Source organism: Fukomys damarensis, unplaced genomic scaffold, assembly GCF_012274545.1.
Source record: "Fukomys damarensis isolate Sample0158 unplaced genomic scaffold, DMR_v1.0_HiC HiC_scaffold_34, whole genome shotgun sequence".
Taxonomy (NCBI): domain Eukaryota; kingdom Metazoa; phylum Chordata; class Mammalia; order Rodentia; family Bathyergidae; genus Fukomys; species Fukomys damarensis.
The window spans coordinates 3,575,366-3,595,559 of NW_022900946.1; the positions used below are offsets into that span (position 1 = coordinate 3,575,366).

The following is a 20,194-nucleotide window of genomic DNA, read 5'->3' on the forward strand; positions in this document are numbered from 1 at the left end:
CTCATGGTGATGGCTCTGCCAGTCAGGGTCTGACTGCCACCCACTGTGCACAGGTACAGAAAAGTCACAATGTATCCCTGAACATGCACAACCACTGTGCTACTTAAAATAACTTAAAATCCCCAAATATCGAATCTACAAGCACTAATTTCAAGTGTCAAACTGAATGAAAATTAAATTCTCTATGCTGACCTTAAAAGAAATATAACTTATATATAAAAACAAATAAAATATGATAGAGTTTGGAAATGTAGGACCTTAAAAACATTAAACAAAGGAAAATTGATAAAGCTAAACAAATACAAGCAAAGTAGCCTTAAAGGCAAGAAACATAATTAAAGATAAAGAATGGCATTTTCATAGTGATAAAATGAGGAAACTTCTTGAAATATATAAATATTCTGAATTTGTCTACAACTAAAATTACATCAAAAATATAAACCAAAAATGAGGAGGGGGTGCAGGAAAGGCAGGAGTATGGGGAAAAATAAGAACCAAGATATCATGTAAAGGCACAAGTTCCCCAATGATAAATATAAATGCATTATATACCTACAGTGTACCAATAAAAGAATTTAAGGAAAAAAAGTAAATGAACCAAAAATGAGATAAGTAAAAGAAGAAATAAAGAAATAAACGAACATCACAGGAGACTCTGTTGTCCCAGTTAATCCCAGTAAATGGTAAAACGAGCAGAGCAAATAATCAGAAAGAATTTCAACATTAACAGTATTTACCTAATGAAATACACAGAATAGTGCACTTAACAATGGTTTAATACACACACTTTTCAAGTTTATCTGAATATTTACTAAAACTTAACATACTTTAGATTTCAAAGTAAATCTAAACTAACATCAGTGAGTAAAAATATGCAGAAAGTATGCATAAAAATATGTTTGATTACATTAAAATCAAGCCACAAATTAATAACAGAAGAAAATAGGAAAAACTATGATATGTTTAGCGTTCAAGTTATACAACCATTAATAACTATGGGTGAAGGCAAAAATAAGCATAGAAACTAGAAAATATTTTCTCTGAAATTTAACAAAAATAAAATTAGTAGACTATAGCTAATGTTATAATTAGAGAGACATGTATAGCCTTAATTCACCTCTTAGAAAAGAAGAAAAGCCGAAAATTTTATTCTAGCTCAAAAAATTAAGAAAGTCATATAAACTTAAAACAGTAGATGAAAAGAAATAATAAAGATAAGAACAACTTAAAGAAGATAACAGAAAAAAATCAAATTAGTAATAGTTGGATCTTTGAAAAGACAGGCATGATTAATTAGCAGCAAGATAATACAGAAGAAAGGAAATAGGACAAACCACAATATCAAGGGTACAGAGAGCAGCAGCACTGCAAAGCCCTCAGTTCTGTGAAAGACAGTACAAATATGAAGAACAACTTTACTCTAACATGTCTGAAAATTCAGATCAGTGAAAACATTCCCCCCAAAATCACAATTTTGCAAAGCTGATAGCAAAAGAAATGGGCAAAAATAGTCCTATATCAATGCAGGAAATTAAATATGAAAAAAAAATGCCCATATAGAGAAACCTTCAGACTCCAATAACTTCCTCGGTGTCTTTTTTCAAACAGTTCAGTTATAATTAAACCGATTTTAAGTAAAACCTTCCTGAGGGACAGGAAAACCACAAATATTTGTCCTGCAGTTTTGCAAGGCCAACATGACTTTGAGGCCAACCACAACTTAAATGGCACAGGAAAAAAAAATTACAAATACCTCTAATAAACACAAGTATAAAATGTTTAATAAAAATTTAAAATGTACCTACTAGCTCAATATGATAATACATCTCAATAATTCAAGTAAAACCAAGTAACTCACAAGATTAACAGAAAAAAACAAGAAAAATCATACCAATAAAATGCATAAAAATAACTGGAAAATGTACCATACTCATACATGATCGTTTTAAGCAAATGATTGATAAAATGCAATGATTTTAATCAGATAAAACATAACCTAAAAATCTTACAGTAACTAACATAATTAAGTTTGAAGTATTGCAAATTTCCCTTCTGAAATAAAGAATAAGACCATATTGCTTACTATCTCCACTCCTACCAGCAATGCATCGGGATATAGAGTCACAAGGCCAAAAAAAAAAAAAAAAAAAAAAAAAAAAAAAAAAAAAAAAAAAAAAGAAGAAGAAGATTAATACAGAAGTAAAACTGTCATTATTCAAACCTGATGAACTTACATAAATAGAAAATCCAAAAGAACATACAGTGAAACTACTAGTTTCAATAAGTAAATTTGTACACTATCCCCAAACTTGATTTTACATCTGCCAGGCATGGTAGCATTAGCTTGTAATCACAGGGCTCTGGGAGACTGGGGTAGGAGGATTGTAAGTTCAAGACCAGACCAGAGACTCAGAGAAATCCTGTGACAAAATTTTTAAAGGTATAATAGATACTTTGAAATAGGAAGAAAAGGTGCAAAGGGGAAGGGTAAGTGGGAGGCATAGGGGAAAGGAAATGGAATGAAATAAATAAATATGAGAAAATGAAAACAAAGTCTTTGTAGATAGAGAGGGTGGAGAGGTTGAAAGGAAGGCAGGGGAATGGGGAGAAACTAAGAACCAAGATGGATTATGTAAAGGTGCAAATTTCCAATGATGAATGTCATTAGATTGTATACTTTAAATGTACCAATAAAAATTTTTTTTTAAATTTTAAAAGTATGGGGAATGCATCTCAGGGCTTGGGCCCTGGTTTCAATACTGGAAACAAAACAATTGTACTTCTAATTAATTATAATAAAAAATTAGAAAATAAAAGAATTTAAAATATACTATTTGCAATACATGAAACACTTAGAACTAAATTTAACAAAAATGTGTAAAACCTCTCTACAGAACACTAATGAGAAAAATCAAAAGACACCTTAATAAATGGAAGGCTATACCATATTTATAAGTTAAAAGGTCAAGGAAGTTGAATATGCCAATTATTCCCCAAACTGGGCTACAGATTCAATGTAATTCACTCTAAATCCAATAATTTATTTTGGAGGAAATTAACAAGATGAGTCTAAAATATCTATGGAAACGTGAAGGACTAAGAATAGACTAGACAATCACACAGGGGAAAAACAGGCGTAGAAGAGCCAAGCTTGCCCATGTCAGGAGCTAGTGTAAAGCTACAGGAACTAAAATGGTGCAAAACTGGCACAACAGATAGCCAGTCCAGTGGAAAGCAGCAGGGAGTAGAAAGAGAGACCCACAAATACACAAGAACCTGATTTCTGATAAAAATGACACTACACTGCAGTAGGGGGGAGTGGAAGTTTTAATTAACAGTCTGCATTGCTTGGATGCTCCTATTAGAAAGAAAAAAGGAGGCAGGCAAGGAGGAGGAGGAGGAGAGGATCTTCAGCTCCACTTCACACCTCCCTCAAAAATCAATCATAGTTTAGAGGTTTAAGAATGAAAAATGCAAGAAGACATTTTTAAGAAAAATCCTTGGGTTTTGTTGCTGTTGTTGTTGTTGTTGTTGTTTTCCTCATTGAGATTATTGGTACATTTTAGGTATACAGTACAGTTACATTCATCATTGGGATCTTGTACATTTATATGACAGGTCTCAGTTCTCATTTTTTCCCATTGTCCCTGCCCTCCCTTCACCCCCTCCTCCCTTCCCTATTTACAAACACTTTATTTCCATTTTTTCAAGTTCTCATATATACTTTTTCTCCTTATTACCTTTCCCCTACCCTTCCCACTTTCCCTACACCTTTAGCCCTTTGCTTCCTATTTCACATTGAAATCCTTGGATTTTAAACAGGATAGAGAAAATATTTATAAAGAAAAATACTAAAGAACTAGACTATCTCTTACTTTACTGCTCACAGTAAAGATGGAGAGAGACCAAAAGAGCACAGGACAGACAGGCTGCTGATGCATTCAACAAACACACCCAACAAAGGCTTTTCCTAAGACACACCAAGAATACCTACAAATTAGTGACGGGAAAACCAAAGCAATTTAAAAATGAGCAAAGTATGTTAAGATGTACTTTATAAAAGAATGCAGTCAAGCATCCAGTAAACATACGAAAGAAGTCTTAAATCTCATTAGTCATCAGAGAAATGCAAATTAAAAGCATGATCAAGCGGCTGGAGATGGAGCTCAGCAGCAGAGCACATGTGTGGCATGCATGAGGCTCTAAGCTCAATCCCCAGCTCCACTGAGTGAATAAATAAATAAATGAAAGTAAAAACAGCTAGAAATCAAGTCAGTTGACAATACCAAGTACTGCTGAAGCTATGATACATTTTGAATTCACAAACATGCACGGTAGGAATTTAAACTGTTAGCAATAAATTTTAGATAACTGTTTATAACACCAACTAAATTTACAAGTAGGTAAGCCATAGGATCAGAGAATTCCACTATTCTTGTCAACTCAGGGGTGTACTCATAGCCCAGAGGACTGTACAAGAATGTTCACGGTGGTGCAGTTTGTAATACAGTGGACCCTCAAGTTACAGCTGGCCTGACATATGAATGACTTAGGTTAATTAATTAGGGTAATGGAAGATTCATCTGCCTCTTGTTGTCTATAGTGTGCACCTGGGTGAACATCCAGATCTCAGCTGTACTTCAACCAATTCGAGTTACTACCAGCCCTCAGGAACAGATCAAGTTCATAAGTCAAGGGTCCACTGTAACTGAAACCCAGAATCGTGCTGAACATTAACCAGTGGAATGGAAACATCTATTTTCAATATATTAATACAGCAGAATACTACGCAGTGATAATGAAGAACAAAATACAACTGCATAGGTCACGCAAAACCCAAGGGGCTGATAAAACCAGACAGAAAAACAATATTCTTTGTGGTTCTGTATATGTAACAAATCTGATTCCATGTGTGTAAATTCAAATAGGCAAGATTAACCTGGAAACAGAAGTCAGGATAGTGCTAAGGACTGGAGAGGTGTGACTGTGAGGCCAGCTGAGCAGGGCTCTACTTCTCAGTGTACGCAGCAGTTATTTGTGTACTTGTGTGGGTGGCTATCATTTTGTGCCAAATCATTATGTGGTACACTTAAGATTTAGGCACATTCCTGTACATGTCACATTTCCACTGAAATTAGTTTAGAAAAACTCAGATTTTGTTCATTATGACCTTTTCATGTGAGACAAAAGAGAGAAAAGAAGACAATAAAAATCTCTGATCCTGGGTTCTTTTGTTCCTTTATCAGTCAAATGAGAAACTGAGATGAGGCCAGGTCTTTTGTAACCATCATTTCATCTTCTCCAGGTGGGAAACAATTACCACTCACTCTCAAACCACAAGGTTCAATCAGAATGGACCCTGACCCTCCAAGACCTAGGCTGGGCCACCCCACCGATAATTAAGAAATGAGCATGCAACCCAAACTGGGCCAATGAGACCTGAGTTTAGGATGCTATGTAACTTTAAGCAAATTCTGCCAAACTGGCCACTACACAGCAGGGTTTCCTATCGAATTGAGCGGTCCTCCCTGAGGATAAATCAAAAAGAGAGGGAAGGAGAGATGAGGAAGATCATGGTGATACACACGTATATACGTATATACATGAGCTATATATAGAGAGAGGAAGATTATTCTTAGATAGTCACAGAGTTATAATGACAGTTTTGAAAATCTGAATATAACTGCATCTAATCCGTGACTTTCCAATTCTGTGAACCAATGAATTCTCTCTCTTGCTGGAGACCGGAAGTTTGCTTTCCGTCACTTCTCACCTGAGAGCTCTGGCTTAAAACTGGCAAGCTCTCTTCTGGCTTTAGCAGGCAATGACTTAGACACTGCATTCCAAACTTTTCTAACTAAGCATCCTTTTCTGGCCTCAGAGGAATGAACAGTACGCTCGAGCCCAGCCCCTCCACCAAGAAGTCTGATGGTCTTTGAAGTTTCATATTTTGTTTAAAAAATAGAAGATCAAGGACTTTCCAATCCACTGCCCATTAATAGTTTGTCTTAATATGTAAAAAAAACTTTCCTCTAAGTCATCACATAAAACTGATACTCCAAGATGAGTCCTACTATTCTGAAGTAATTTGCGCCAACTCCCTATGGCCATGTACTCCTACGCATTAGCATCTCCCTGTTTTAAAAGAACAGAGCCAGGCAAGTGCAGATTCCTACACTGTTGAGAGGCAGACAAAGTAATGAGGACCAGTCTTGAGTGGCAGCGGCCAATGAGTACCACTCAGTGTTGCGTTTTTTTAAAATCCCCAAGCGGGACATGCACACTTGCAAGATGGATGAAATCAGGCCACAACCCTTCCCATCTCTGATTTCGAATGTACATTCTTCTATTTTCCAGCTAACATTCAGGCAATGCTTATTCTGTTGCTAACATCCATTCTCCAAACGCCAGTATTTTTCTTCTTAGGAAAGATATTTCCTTCAAATAGAGAGATAAGGCACAGAAGCTTCAGCATATATTTATTTAGGGAGACTATATTATACTTTGTGAAAATCAATGACTTTCCCATGCAATCTCTGGAAGGAAAATTACCGTTTTTCCAACAGATACACTCACGTTTTACGTGACATTTTAAACAGCCTCCAAGTTTCAACCTTAACCAGCAATATTTGAATTGCTTTTAATTTAGCAGGTATAGAGAAGAGAATAATGTGGCACTTCTTTCTGATGCCTGTCAGAAGCTAGGGCCTCCCCACGAGAATCTGGTGTTCACATCAGTCATTCTCTCCCATTCACACAGACACAGAGGGGACCGCCACTCTCCAGACTGGCAGCCTACTCCGAAATAACAGGTGTATGGAGTACTTTTTAAATAACTTAATATAATCAAGATTTCAATCTGAACTATTAAAGAAAGGGGAAAATTAATTTAAAAACTGACACCAGTGACCTTTACAATTACATGTTGTGGCTCTTGTACAACATGCACTCAGAGGTTGCTGTTTGTCTGATTTACTGGTAATAAAGCGTTCTTCGTGGAGAGTAAGATCTCATTGTTCAGAGGGGCTCACTGTGAAGTCAAGAAGAAGGTTTAATTAGTACACAGTTAAAAAGGGAAGAGTTAGCTTTTCTGTTGTACAGAAGACTTCAGAATTTGGCGTTACAAATAATTTTAGTCTCATAAGCATGGTGATACATATGATAATGCTCCAGGTAACGTGACTATCTACTCTCTCTGCATAGCACCGGCAAGCACATTCTGATTTGCAACTAACAAGTCTTTAAGGCCGGTACCAATGGTATTCCCTTCAGGAGGGAATGAGGCCTGGGGAGGTGATGGCCAACTGTCACGAGTTTCAGAGTACATGCTCTAGCCAGAGCCTGATGCCAGGGACTGTGTTCCAACCACTCAGCTAATCACTGCCTACAAAGTTGGTGGGTCCTTTGAAAATCAACCACCCAACTATCTACAGGGCAATAAATACCCATTTTCTGATCTTTTCCGCAAATCCAGGCATTTTGCTGTCTTCCCCAGCACCTTCCATTTAGCTTCTCAAGCCAGAAATCCAGACAGAAACATTCTTTGCGATTCTTACTCTCTTCCCCCTGCCCGCCCCAACACAAGCCACCTGCATACCTGTTGGCTCAATGCCCGTCCTTGCTTCTTCCTCAACTGCCTCCCTTGGCCCCGTCACCATCATTTCTTCAAAGTCTGCAACAGCCTTTGCGTCCAGTCCGGTCCCCATCTATTTTGTTCACAGTGAATGTGTCTGTGTCGTCCTGGCCTGCCACACACACACACACACACGTCTTGCTCACTCCTTCCCTGTGTCTCCCTGTGCTCGAGGCGTTTGTCTAAATGGTTCAGAACCAGAAAGCTGAAATTCCAGGCTCCCTGGAGCAGAGCTCTCCCTCATGCTGTTCCCTCTGCTCAAAATGCCCTTCCCTTCCTTTCCTCCTGCAGAATTTCTGTACACCCTTCCGGTACCACTGTCACCACTCCCTCAGAGAAACTCAGGGCGGGAAAGCTCCTGCCATGGAAGCACTTAGCATCCCTTCGCAATGTGCACCACAACTAACGTTGCAGATCTCGTGCATGCTTCATCCTAAGAAGAAATATTCATCAAATATCTTTTTCCAGGCATAGAAAACTTAACACCAGTGTCTGAATTAGCACAGATTCTATACGAATCATACTGTTAGTGTCACCTTGACCTTTCCTTTCACATAAAGGGTGACCGTGCAGGAGTAGCCAGAGCTTTACAATGGCTCGAGTGGTGAGAAAGCAAGAGTCTGTCATAATGCCACAAGCGGAAAAAATTTCTGGAACTGTCTTGATTATCAAAGCTCTGGTAGAAAGCAGAAAAGTGATTTTCAGTGACAAGTGACACAGCTGACGTTAAAACAGAAGGCAGAGAAGCCAGCCCTCTGTGGTTCTAATTGTAAAAATGAGAAATATGTGCAATCAGGAATGGGTTTAAAATCTGCACCATTCTGAAGCATATCAGAAGGTTTGGAGGAGCAATCACAATCTATAAGTAAAAGCAGTAGTGAGTTAAGGTGGCAATTAGATCAGTACAAAGAATCATAGTGAAAAATTGGAAAGAACCCTTTCACAGAAAGTGACATTTCCAGTCATATTTGCAACCCACAAAATATAAGGAAAAAAGCCCAGGATTCTTGTGATATGAGACACTGGAGAAAAACAGATTGGCTAAATAGCTCCCAATCTTTTTTTTTTCAAAGAAAGCAACAAAATGAGGGGTGGATTAGGTTTTCTTTCTAAGTGGGGAAAGAAAATGCTGATTGCAATGAAAGCATTTGACAAGAGACCCAATACCACTGAAGCAGACAAGCTATTACCAAGAGAACAAAATCTATGAAATGTATTTCTAAACTATTAGGCCAATAAGACTGGTAGTTTGATTTCATATGCCCATGTTTGCAAAAATAGATGAATCAATTTTATTTTAATCTATTTAGATCTTTGAATTTAATAAAATCTCATTAATTTTAAATGAGGTCAGAAAATTAACAAAAACAACCTGGCAATTTGAGCTGCTTGCTTGGGACTATCCAGTATTTGCACTAACAAACAACGGGCTGTCCAAGCAGCTGCAAAGTACACCTGACCTTACCTAGTCCTGCACTGCCTTCGTCAGGTTTTCTCTAAAATAACCCAAAACACCAGGGACACCAGGGAATAGACAGAGAGAGTGAACAGTGTAACCTGATCAAGTATAATATATTTTTCCTATAAATTGAATTCTAAACTACATAGTTAAAATCTGACAGTGAAGAAAATCTAAGCATGAGCTAGAGAGAATTGATGTGTTACACACACAGAGGCGGAGACAACTTTAGGAGACTGTGCCACTGAGACCGTGGGCTGAATTCCACGAAGTCAAAAGAAGGGACACTAGCAATAGCATGGGGAGTTTATGTTCAGTGACTGAATTAGCTTTTGTTTTTCTGCATGGTTACAAGTCTTTCAGAATAGAGATGCAAAAGGGGAGGAAATGCTATATAAAAATGAATAGAAGCTGAGTACAGAGGAACATGCTTGCAATCTTAGCACTCTGGAAGGCTGAGGCAGGAAGATCACATCTGAGTGACTTAGTGACTTAGTGAGACTCTGCCTCAAAAATAAAATGGCTGGAGGTATAGCTCAAGACAAAGACTCTGGGTTCAATCTCCAGTGCAGAGAAACAGAGACAGAGGCAAACAAAGACACAGACTCACAGAGAGAAGAAACTTATTAGCCCTAAACAACCACCCAAAAGAGAAGAAAGATAACTGTCTATAACCCTTAAACTCTTTCCCCAGACCATAAAGGAAAACAGTAATGCTCAACATTCTGTTGACCCACTGAGTATGGGTGGCGACTGGGCTAAGATCCCCAGGTCATTATGGGATACCTGCTGCTGGGTAACCCCCCGATGCTCATTCCTTCAGAGTGTGCCCGGTCAGGCAGAGAAGGCAGCTCCCACCAGCAACAGGCGGGGCAGGGGAAGAGTACGTGGTAAAGTTGCTATTGCCCTTGGACCAGAAGTGAGCCGTGTGTAGTGAGGGAAATTTCTGCCCAAGAGAGCATTGTGGAACAAGAATGGAACCTAAGCAGAAAAACAAACTTCATATTCTACTTTTCTTAAGGGCTGCGGAAGAGCCGTAAGTGACAATGCTAAACAGAGATGCAATCAGCGTCATCAGCAGACTGCTTTTGACAGATTTCAGCTATTAAGAGTGTTGGTGAGTATGAGACTCTCCAGAGGAACCCCCCAAAGCAACCACGAACTAAAAAGCCTGCCTCTGTATGTAGCCAGCCCCACAGATCAAGTCTGGAGTTCTGGCAGTTTCACAAGCCTGCATCTTTTAATCATGAACGTGTAATTGAATACAGTAATGTATGGAGGCTTTAGGGTCTACTATTACCAAACAGCTAACAGAAAGTCAGTGCAGCCTTCCAGGAAAGTCTGACATAACAACAGGGCCAGTCCCCCTGAGCAAATACAAAGAGACAGGAGAAGTGAAACACGGCATTACTTTGGGACCAAGTCATACAAACAAACCCTGCTCATCGGACAGTTCAGAGCAGTAGATAAAAGCAATCACATCGGCAGAAGTTTACTGAGTGCCGGGTCTGAGCTGAACATTTCAGGGCAGCAGCTCATGTAACCCTCACATCAGCCACGCGGCTGGAAATTGTGATTTCCCCCCGCTTTACAGATAGGAGAAACCGACAACCGACTGAGGTCACGCCACAGAGGTGGGATTCTAAGCCCCTGCGCCAATTCTCTGCTCTCCTCCGCTGTGGGCATGGCTTAAATAACAGCCATCATTTCGTGGGCGCTTGCCCTGTGATTTACACTGAGTTCAGATTACCCTTGAATAACGCTACCGATGCAGAAATCTTGGTAAAGGGAGCCCCGGCCAAGAGCGCGCAAGGCCTGTGAAGATACAGGAGGATTTGGGGCGGACAGCCTGGCTCCAACAGGCGGCGCTCTGAGCAGTGGGGTCCACCGTGAGGGTCAGCTGAGGTGTCCCTGGCGGAGGTTACAGCGTGGCCATGAGGGGCGGACGGGCCTCAGGCTGAGCTATGCCAACAGAGGGCCTGGCTCACAAAGGCGAGAGCAGGGCCGCGATGACACCCGCTAGCAAGCTGCTCGCCCGGGCCTGGCTGTCACGGAGTCGGGGTGGGGACCAAGCGGAGAATAAACAATAGAGGCACAAACAACTGTTTCCGCTAGTGCGCCCTCTCGCCTCCTAGAACTTGCTCATCACTCACGTTAAGAGGCAGCGGAGCAATAACCAGCCCAGGGCCCTCGGAATGAAATCAGCCCAAACGGGCTCCTCCTCCGGTGACGCTGGGCCGTAAATCCGCAGCTCGCAGTGGTGCCAGCCAGCCAGGCACGCGGCGCCGTCCGTCTTCTACCGGCCGTCAGCAGGGCTCCCTCTCGTAAACAACAGGGGGGACTTGCTGTAATGATTGCTTTCATCCTCCCGCTTCTCTGCCCGACTTCATGGAGTGAATTGAAAATGTTAGGTTGGCAGAAAGAGCATGTGTATTCATCTCAGAAGACGCATCAGGATTGGAATGTGCCTGTTCTGAGAAGCTCAGGGAATGTGGATTTGGTTCAGAAGAGCTAAAAAGTGCTCTGTAGCACAAGGAAATTTTTCTCTCTTTCAAGGGACACTTACCAGGTTAGGTAGCTTGGACTCAATTTATGCCTGTCAGGGATGGGCAGGCACCGAAGGCTGATTGGCTGATGAAATGAACAAATGAACAATGAAGGAGAGGATGGGTGGGCTCTGAGATCAGATTCACTCAGGCTGGGATCCTACTCCATCACCGTCTTCCTGTGTGACTGGCCAAGCCACTTCACATCTCTGAGCCCGGTAACTCCTCTGTAAAAGAGGAAGATAACGGCGCTGGTGATGGACCTCTGTGCGCTGCTTTGTTTTGTTTCCTCCGGCCTCCACTGGTTTTATTCGCTGTAATACCCTGACTTGGGTATGAGGATCTCTCCCAACCTCAGTCTCACCATCATCTGAGTGGCTCCAACGCCATCCTGGGCCGGAGTAAACCTCTGACTTTATCCCTGGCCGGCGGGCCTGCTGCCCTCCTCCAGAAGTCAGCTAGAGAAGTGGATGCCTCAGAATCAGGCTGGTCACAGCAGTGTCAGTCAGATTCTCCAGAGAAACTGCAAGAAAGGACTGAGAGGTTTACTCGACACTTTGGCTCGCAAACTGTGGGGTTCAGTAAGTCCCGAACCCATGGGACAGACTGGCGGGCTAAAGAGCCAGGGAAGGTTCGATGCCACAGTCTTGGGCCAGAAGTCTGCAGGGGAACTCTACATTCCAGTCTTAAGGAAGAATCCATCCTGCTTTCTCAGAAAACCTGTCTTTGCACTTAAAACCTTTAAATGATTGGCTAATAAGCCCATCCTTATTAGAAAGGTATCTGCTTTACTGAAACTCTACCAGTTTAAAAATTAACCACATATTTTGCAATGTCTTCATAGCAACATCCAGAGTGGTATCTGACCAAACAAATGGGCACCACGGTCTTGCCAGGTTTGCACAACGACAACAGCCAATAGAGAAATCCCAGCACTTGTTCAAGCTGCAGGAGGAAACTCTCGCTCCTGCTGTATCTGAGTCAGAAAGGATGTGAGGGCACAGAACCCGGCTGAAGGTGACTGGCTGGACGACAGGACATGAGGCCACCTCAGGAGCCAGGCTGTCATGGGCCAGAGCCTCCAAAGAGGCTGTCCCAGTCCTGGGGGCCAGCATTGTGACACAAGTGGGAATAAAAAGGTCAAAATAGTGTCTGAGAGATGTCAGATATACGGAGGCTTTTTCCTAACAGGTTCACCTCCTTGATCTGAAATCAACATTGTCCCCAAATCAAAAACTCTGTGAGCTGACAGCACCACAGGTAGAGAACTCCTGACAGGACAAGTCACAGACACACACAGGTGTGCCAAGGGGACTGCAGAAAGGTGCCTTCAGGCTGTGTGTGTGAGGTGAAGATGAAACACAAGCGAACACGAAATTGAAAGTAGGGTCCATCCCTGAGGTCTCTTATGGAGCACAGGCAAATGCTTCAGAACCCAAACACCTCCAGTCTCAAGCATTTCAGAAAAAGGGTACTCGATATGTCTCCTCTAGGTCTTGTGAAAGACAGACAGACAGATGTTTACATGGATTTGTGCCTGTGAGTCACTCTGTTTAAAAACATCAAACAGCAACAAGAAAGAGATACTGAAAAATGTCTCCCTCTCCCCCTTGACTTCTAACGTGCCTGACATCACCTAGGAATAAGATTCCCAATTCCTTACCTATCCTCCATAACACTTTTAAATATGTACAACACATCCCTATCTATTTCTTTAGAAGTAGATATGCTTTCCATGAAAGAAAACTACACACTATATGCTCTGTTTTATTTTTTCCCCCTTAAAACATACTGAGGACATCGTTCACACTGGCATACTGAAGGTCTTCGCAGTTCCTCTTACAAGCTGCACAATTCTTAAATCCCCCATCCCTGGACATGTAGACTTGGACCTAGTTCTATGCTGTTTCCAGCAGGGCTTCAGTAAACATCTCACACATTTGCCTTTGCATGCATGTGAAGTTACTTTTTAGACTAAAAAATAAATGTGTGAGTTTGAAGTTGAACCCAAAATGCCCACCAAAGAGATTGTACCAATTTACATTCCCACCAACCAATGGGAGGGAGGCTAGTTAAATTGAGAAGGAGGCACAGGAGAGCGATGCTCAAAGGAAAATGCACCTGCCACACATATTTGGGACTTGGTGGGGAGCTACTTCTCACTGGTAAAACAGAGAATACTGAATCCAGTGGGATATTCTTGTAACCACAGGGAAAGGAGGGGCAAAGACAGAGTGGAGGAACATCAGGGCAAGGGTCTGAGCTTTGGTACCAGGGACCATGCTCCATGTGTGTATCTGAGAACACAGAACACTGCTGCTCACCACTTCTTCTCCTTCGGGTACAACCACAACCATTTTGAGCAAAAAATGCGTGAGGACTGAGGTTGGATCTCCAGCTGGATCTCCTTCCAAAACTGTGTGGAGAAACTCCAGACAAAATCATAGCAGAAGTCCAGAAGAGGAGCAGTCCTCAGTGTGAAGCCTGAAATTCATACCTCTGGAAAGGGTAGGAGAGAGAGGAGGGGGCTAACTGCCTTGAAAAGATATCACCACTAGACCCAGGACTCAGACTCACCACAGAGGCATGGTGCTGAGGAAACCAGACTTCAGAGAAGCACATAAACTCTTCCCTTCTTTCACCCCTGTAATAAACATAGGGAGCTAGGACTATGCCAGGGCAGGGGCCCACACAGAAGTGGAGAGACAGCAAAAACTAAGTGGGTTCACTGTCCTAGCACAGAAAATTATGGTAGAAGACAGGAGGAGAGAGGGCAAAAATATTGTTTATAGGCTTTGCAGAAAGCCTCTCAAAAGAAGGTGGTATCAGAACTGGGTTTTCAAGGATCAGTAGGAGCTTCACATCAGAAAAGATAAGCAAGAACATCCCAGACAAAAGAAAGGTCACATGCAAAGCAACAGCTGTGAGCATCAGCAAATTTTCTGGAGATCAATGGAGAAAAAGCACTAGAAAAGAACATGTGAGAGGCTCTTCAGACACAGAGACGTGGGGTCCCTGAAGCTGTGTCCTACTAAAGGATGGAGTTGAGTCTTACTGACTGGCAGCCAAGGGAGACCTGCAAGCAGGCAAGCGAGATGGTGGAAGAAGGGAGCTTTCTACCAGACTACACAACAAGCCTGGCGCTTTTATCGTGACAGAATCAGTGCCCCTGAGCCAAAGCACACCCAGTGGTGGTGTGCTGCTTTCTGATGGAAGGGTAAAAGCCAGGCCACAGCCACTCCTCTTGCAGGTGCCGGCCAAGAGCACTGCCAGTCTAGATCCATTCTCTAGAATCCCCAGTATCGATGCCCACAAAGTACCCCGCCCATCAAACAGACAGCACTTTGGCTGAGGTCTCCCTAGAATAACAGAATGAAGTGCACTCCTGCCCTGGGAGTCTGGATGGATCAATCTGCCTGTTCACACATGACACAAACATGCGGCAGGTGCAACAGCCACTCAGTCAGCAAGGCCCCTGAATAAATAACATTCTTTAGTCACTGTTAAAAGAGAAATCCCCAAGATGCAGGAGAAAAATAGCAAACCTGCTAGATATCAAGTTATGAACTGGGGCATTGTGCAGTGAAGGTCCCTGTGTCCCTGGAAATCCAGGGCCTTCTGAGAAAGGACAGAAGAGGACATCGCAAGACACTAACACACTTGCTGTTGGCCAACTGGTTTACCCAAGAAGATGAGCACCAAGTCACCAACACCAGGGGATGCTGGGTGTGTGCAAGAAGTAGCTATTGCCACGCAATAAGGACACAATGGTGGCAGGGCACAGTGGTGTGCACCTGTAATTCCAGCACTATTCAAGCCCAGCCTGGGTAACTTAGTCAGATCCTGTCTCAAGAAAGGGGTTGTAGATGTAGTTTAGCAGGGAGGCCCTGGGTTCATTCCCTAGCAGTGCAAAAATAAATAGCATCAACAGCAAGAGTAATAATATAGTAACGAACATGTGTGCACTGCTTGCTGTCTGGCAGGCGCTGTTCTTGCCGCTCTGTGCATCTTATATCATTTGATTGTAAATTTAAAAATGTATTTAAGGGGGCTGACACTGTGATTCTCCTTCATTTACAGATGCAGAAACTGGGGTACAGAGAGATTAAATACTTTCTCCAAGACCACAGAGTTCATCCCAGCACAGTCAGAACTGAAGTCCAGGCTGCCTGGCTGGATGCCCCTGGTTTATCCCATCATTGGCATCATAGGGGAAAAGACTTTTGAGCACAGAAGGCCTGAGTTTGATCATAGCTGCTCCCACCCTCAAGCTCCAAGTCTTGAAGACAATGGCTTTATCTCTCGGTTTTCTCCACTCTTCATACAATGCAAAGAAGGGTGACACTTCACTAGGAAGGTTCAGCATCTACTAAGCGAGTGCCCAGGACGTAATAAGAAGCCAGCCATTGCCTGCGAAGTCACAAGGGCAGGGGCCCTCCAAGCATTCTCCCTGTCCATTTAATCTTTCCCAAGAGCTCCCATGTGCCGACCAGGGACCGCTCTGCACAGAGCCCTCATTTCCCCGGCCCTCCTCACTCACTCCACACAGGAATCAGACTTCTTAAACACTTCTCTGCATGCTGTAATTGGCTGCTCTCTTCCCAGAAGGAACCACAAGAAAACCCACAAAAGTTCTATCAGTAGTAAGCTTTCTCATCTCTGGGACACAATACCCAGCAAAAGGAGGAGAGATTTCATGTGTTTGCAGTTTAGGTCCAAGATCAGCTGGCTCTAAGGCAGAGACATCACAGTGGAAGGGTGTGGCAGGCAAAACTGCTCAGTTCATGGCAGCCAGGAAGAAAGCAAGGGACAGTACTACAGAGGAAGGGGCCAAGGCCCAACACAGACCACAGGGCCATTCTTCTGTGACCCACCCAGATACACACAGGAGCCTGCTGTCCTAATCTGCTAGGTGATTCCTAATCCAATGCAACGGGGCACATCAGGATTGAAGCAGGCCTTTGGAACAACAGTGCCAAAGCCTTGTGTCACCCAGATACTCTGAGATTCATAAAGGGAGTTTAGGGGGTGATTTTTAGGAGGATGGACTACTGAACCCTGAAGCCCACCTGACACATACATGTTTTTCCAGACAGCCAGCAGCATTTCAACCAATTCCAGTTTGTCAACTTGGGACATAAAACGCAACAATAATTTCCAGTGTTCAAACTCAGCAACACTTATCAAGCCTTTATTAAATGCCAGGCAGCAGACTAGGTACCAGGCTTAAGAAGGATTCATAAAATACGGCCCCAGTCTTGAAAGAGCTCTTCATCTACCGGGGAGTCACACTCACCATTAAGATGCATTCCGTGTTTTAAGCATCGAGTGTTGTTAGGAACCAAAGGCTTGGGGAAGGACAGGAAGAGACTTTCCAATGCCCTGGAAGGGGCTGAGTCACAGCAGACTCCACTCCCAGGTGGTTCGATGTGAGCGGCCACCGGAATTCAGGGGTCATGAACAACGTGGTGATTTTGGAGCTGAGCACAACAGTCAGCCTGGATGGAACAGAGATATTCTGGAACACTGCACAGAGAGCTTGTCTGGGAACAAGGCTGAGAAGTGTGGGCAGATGAGGAAGCAGACACCAGTAGCTTGGTGTGACATTTAGTTGCCCTACAGCACACCCAAGTAGGTGTGGAACACACAAACTGAGGATACCGGGTGTTGCGCAGCTACACGTGGCTGGCAGTTGGATCCAATTTCTTCTTTTTCCTAATAGAGAATCTCTGTATTTTTCTTCTTCTGATCCCAGAGTCCTCCTGAGGACACCTTTGTTATCGTGGAGTTTCAAATCCACCTGTGGTATAAGGCATCCCTACCACTGGCCTCTGTCCCCGACGTCATCACTGCCTTCCAGGCCCACCCCCACATTAGACTTGTAACATTACAGGTGCGAAAATGAAATGTCAAACTTTTCCTCACTCTCTCTTAAAAAGAATGCTGAGACCGTTAGAGAGGATGAATTCCACAGACTTGAAATGTCTCTCACTTTTTGAAAGACTCTCTAGAATTCTGAAGTCACAGAGCCTTCCTGGGCTCCACTGACTTTTACAGTTTATTATTTCTGTGTTTCAGCTAAAATGCTGAGATTCTGAAGAAAAGCCTCAAGAAGACAAAGTAACCAGTATTTGTTCAATCCCTATCATGTGCCTGAGACACTGAGAGTTTTCATATGATCTGCCCATTGCAGTTCTCCCAAGAAAGTATGATGGCTTCGTATCATAGAAGACCAAAACCCAGGACCAGTGAGGCTCCGAAACACATAGAAGATTACAGAGCTCAAGGCTTTATTCTAACTGAATACAGTTACTCCAAAACATAAGTCCTTTCCACTACCACCTTCTGTTCAGATGACACCTAACAGGCTAGCAGTGATCGCAGGGTGATGTTACGCATGACATCAAACAGATAGTGCTCAGTTTCAGATAAAGATGTAGATGACCAAGCTAACTTTGTGGAAAGAGAAGCCCAAACACTGTCTTCCAGAGCGTGTCACGACAGGACTACTCTAACATGAGGGCGTCCCTGTGTGCCAAGTCTAGCCTGCTGCTTTGCTTTGTAATTGAAGTTTCATCTCACACTACCAGGAGGCAGTGTGGACAGAAAGCTTGGAGGATCTTGCTTATTGTGTCTCTTCACAGAACATGTGCACACACCTAGATTAGCATGGTACTCTATCTCCCACTAACAGCTACTTGAAGCCAGAAGATAACGAGATGTAGAAGAAGGAACAGAAAGACGAGACATCTTCTATGAAAATTTTTCTCCTATGTGTAAAATCCCCTGTTCTCTTCTAGGCTGGGCACTGCCGGGGACACCAGCTCTCCTGACAACATCTTCCTGGGCACCTACTGCACACCAGCTGTCATAGGAGGTCCCAAGCAGACAGAGAGAAACAAACTGCAAATCCCAGTGAGAGATACACCTTATCATCTCTACTTCAGTAGAGCTGATAACTACCTGGGGTAAGATGGTACTCCAAGAAAGAAGCAACTAGTTCTCCCCACAGGACAGGAAGAACCAGGGCAACATCTGAACTATGCCTTGAGCTGTGGTTTGCAGTGGGAGAGATGCCAGAGTTTGAGTCTGAATTGTTCCCAGACTCCTGTGTGTTGAAGGCGAGGTCTGTAGCACAATGTCATTGAGAGGGGCAGAACCTTTAGGAGGAAGAAAACCAGGGGAAGGAAGTGAATCATTGAGGGTGTACTCTTGACTCTGGTCCCTTACCTGCTGCCCTCAAGTGAGCAACTATGCTCAACCACGCACTTCTCTCATGATGTGCTGCCTTGTGACGGGCCCAGAAACAACACAGCCAACCTCCGAGATCTTCAGAAACCTCTGATGCTGTGAGCCAACATAAATCCCCTTTCCTCTGAAGCTGTCTACCTCAGGCATTTTGTCACAGTGTGGAAAGCTGCCTAACAACAAAGGACAAAAGGGGCAGCAAGCAGAAAGAGGGGCAGCAAGCAGAAAGAAGGCCATGGAAAGGCTTGACATCAGATACCACAAAGCACGTTAGACCAAGGAGCACCCTGTGGCTGGGGCAGATAGGGCCCCAGGTGGGCTGCAGCAGAGGCGGTTGATGTGCCAAGGCAGACCATAGTAGATCCTAGGAGAGTTCAAGGACTGGATCTCAGCACCAAGCCATGTTCAGTCCTGGCTGTAGAATCTGGATAACAAACTTCAGCAGCCACTTCCGAGGCCTGGGATAGAGGCCAGAAGTGAAAAGCACATTAAGTCCTTAGCACCACTGTTGCTGACAATCACAATCCCTGAATGAACTCCCTGTTGTTGTTCACACTGGCACATGGAGGCTGATGGGAAGTGTCGCACAGATGACCAACTCTTCATACACTGCAAAATCCAGCCCCCGTGAGGCTTTAACTGGTGGAGAGAACAGCATGACAATGCACAGAATCCAACTTAATTCAATGCCTCCATGCAGGCAGGACTACAGAGCACACTGCGCTCAAGGGAGTGTGCTGAACTCAAATCAAGGCAGCACCTCTTCCCACTGTGTGGCCTGAGGGTTATCCAATCTCTCTGTGCCTTGGTCTCTTTCTTCGCGGCCTTATTTTTTAAATTAGTATACGTTTCCAACATATCATGAATACATTCAGTGTGGGCAACTGACACTGAGATATATATATCATATTTTAAAACTTTTACTTCCTCTTCCCTTTCCCTCTCCTCTCTTGTCTCCATTTCTAGATCTCCTCCCCAACTCTACAAAGTCTAACTCTCTCTATCATCTATCTTTTATTTTTGTTTTTAAAATTATTTATACTGTACATTTCTCATATAACAGAAACCACGAGAAACATTTAAACTTCTGTGTCTGATTTATTTCACTTAACATTATGATCTCACGGTACATTAATTTTCCTACAAATGACTCAAGTTTATCCTTCTTTAAGGCAGCATAGTGCTCCACTGTGTATAAATACCATATTTTTTTTTATCCATGCATTTGGTGACAGACACACAGGTCACTTCTAACATTTAGGTATTGTGAGTTGTGCTGCTATAAACTTGCATACATGGGTCACTGTA

The 20,194-nt window shown here is 43.0% G+C and overlaps 1 protein-coding gene and 1 long non-coding RNA gene across 6 annotated transcripts in view; both read right to left on the reverse strand.

Moving 5' to 3' along the window:
• Positions 1–20,194, reverse strand: part of Hs3st4 (heparan sulfate-glucosamine 3-sulfotransferase 4) — a 718,708-nt gene that overhangs the window by 263,549 nt on the left and 434,965 nt on the right. The window lies entirely within an intron of this gene.
• On the reverse strand, positions 6,960–11,702 carry LOC104861872. Its single transcript, XR_780138.1, has 3 exons — positions 11,659–11,702; positions 7,598–7,706; positions 6,960–7,030 (listed from the first exon to the last, which is right to left on the reverse strand). It is a non-coding gene; the product is annotated as an uncharacterized LOC104861872 (long non-coding RNA).